This window comes from Protopterus annectens, chromosome 3.part1 (assembly GCF_019279795.1).
Source record: "Protopterus annectens isolate FY-2018-M chromosome 3.part1, PAN1.0, whole genome shotgun sequence".
NCBI classification, from domain to species: domain Eukaryota; kingdom Metazoa; phylum Chordata; order Ceratodontiformes; family Protopteridae; genus Protopterus; species Protopterus annectens.
Window position 1 is genome coordinate 419,598,187 of NC_056732.1, and position 2,275 is coordinate 419,600,461.

The following is a 2,275-nucleotide window of genomic DNA, read 5'->3' on the forward strand; positions in this document are numbered from 1 at the left end:
CTTCTGGCAGTGGGAGGGAGGGGGTCCATCCATGCAGTGGGAGGTGTGGGTGCTCCTCTGCTGCCATGAGGTGATGGTGGTGGAGGGTGAAGTACACCCAATGGTACTGTCCACTACATGCCTCAGAGGTGGCTGGCTCCCCATGCAGTAGGGGGAGGGAGAGGGTGCCATCCTGACAGGGGGGCAGTGCCTCCCATCTGGCTGTGCGGGGCTACCCTCAGGGGTGGCAAACCAAAGTCCTCTCCTCTCGATATCGGTCATGGATACCTGTGGAGGATGCCACTTGCTGGCCGCCACAGGACTCCCTGCTGTCTTGTGATGTGGGGCCAGTAACCCCAGTCTGGGCACCCATGATGACGCCTGTGAAAACTCGCATGCTCATCTTGAGGTGCAATGCCACACGGGCAGCGGTGCCCTGGTGAACGAGAACTGTATGACTCTGAGCAGTGGATCACTCGACTCGTGTGTCAATGAAGAACGCAGCTAGCTGCGAGAACTAATGTGAATTGCAGGACACATTGATCATCAACACTTCAAACGCACTTTGTGGCCCCGGGTTACTCCTGAGGCTACGCCTGTCTATGGGTCTTGTGTCTTCCATCACCCCTGGGGGTTTTTGGCCCCATCAAGGGTGCAGCTGGGGAGTTGAGGGAGCCCACTGCAGGGCCCCCTATCTCCCCAGGGAGAGATGTGGATGGAGGAGAAGAATCTCCTGCTGCTCCAAGCCGGGAAGCCCGTCTGAGGATGGGAGGGAGCAGGTGTGCATCTGGCCTGCCCCCTGGAGGCTGTTGGTGGTACTGCCACCAGGCTGCCCTCCTGGGGTGCAGCCCAACACTCGCCTGCCTGGTTCCCATGTGCCGGGGTCATGTCGGCTGTCCTCCGCCACCTGGAGTCCAGTGGGGAGTGGGTGTGTGAGGGCCAGGAGAGGCCAGGTAGTTTGTCCACCCCTGAGGCCCCTGCTGTTCCCCCCATGACCACACTTGGAACACGACCTCAGATCAAATGTGGCGACCCACCGAATTTAAGCATATTACTAAGCGGAGGAAACAAAACTAATCAGCATTCCCTCAGTAATGGCGAGTGAAAAGGGAAGAACCCAGCACTGAATCCCCACCTGGGTGATGGGTGCAGGGAAATGTGGCTTATGGAAGTCCATCTCCCCAGCACCGCCCAGAGGGCCCAAGTCCTTGGGATCAAGGCTCAGCCCACGGATGGTGTGAGGCCATAAGAGAAAATTGAAAAGAACTTTGTCGAGAGAGTTCAAGAGGGCATGAAACCATTCAGAGGTAAACGGGTGGGGTCTGCATGACCCGCCTGGAGGATTCAATCCGGCTGCCATGCTGGCCACCCGGACGAGGCAGATCCCCCTCCGGGGGGTAGGGGACCATCCCTGTGCATGCCGTCCACCGTCAGGTGCACTTCTTCCATGGCGGTGTGCCGCAACTGGCTCTGGGTCAGCCAGGAAGGCCCTGCAACAGGTGGCTCCCCTCACTGGAGGGGAGTGTTACAGCCCACAGCATCAGCCCTCACCATGCCCCATGGTCATGGGAGATGACTGCCACCACACATGCACCTGCCCTCACGGTGGGGGCCGGGGGCCCCTGGATGCTGGTGGGACTATCAATTGGGCCAGACTGCCCTCAGTGCGGCCCGATCATGTCCCACTGACTGGCTGGCGGGCTCCCCTCGGGTGCCCCAGGGTCCACGGCAATGTTGGTGACCCACCCATCCCGTCTTGAAACATCGACCAAGGAGTCTAACAGGGGCGCAAGTCCAATAGTGGGGAGGAGACCCCACAGTGCAATGAAAGTGAAGGCCAGCATGTGCTGGCTGAGGTGGGATCCCCCCACCCTGCACAGGGGGTGCACCATGGCCCCGTCTCACCCGTTCCGTCGGGGAGGTGGAGCGTAAGTGCACCTGGTGGGACCTGAAAGATGGTGAACTATGCCTGGGTAGGGGGAAGCCAGAGGAAACTCTGGTGGAGGTCCGTAGTGGTCCTGATGTGCAAATCGGTCATCCGACCTGGGTATAGGGGTGAAAGACTAATTGAACCGTCTAGTAGCTGGTTCCCTTCAAAGTTTCCCTCAGGATAGCTGGTGCATGGCAGACGCAGTTTTATCTCATAAAGCAAATAATTAGAGGTCTTGGGGCCAGAACAATTTCAACCTATTCTCAAACTTTAAATAGGTAAGAAGCCCAACTTGCTGGCTTGGAGCCAGGCATGGAATGCAAGCGCCCAGTGGGCCACTTTTGGTAAGCAGAACTGGCACTGCGG

General features: G+C 58.6%; 1 non-coding gene and 1 pseudogene across 1 annotated transcript; both read left to right on the forward strand.

The window, feature by feature from the left end:
* The first annotated feature begins 435 nt into the window (after positions 1 to 435).
* Positions 436 to 589, forward strand: LOC122798938. Its single transcript, XR_006364359.1, has one exon. It is a non-coding gene; the product is annotated as a 5.8S ribosomal RNA (ribosomal RNA).
* Positions 590 to 988: 399 nt separating this feature from the next.
* The window catches only part of LOC122799055, a 3,552-nt pseudogene continuing 2,265 nt past the window's right edge, over positions 989 to 2,275 (forward strand).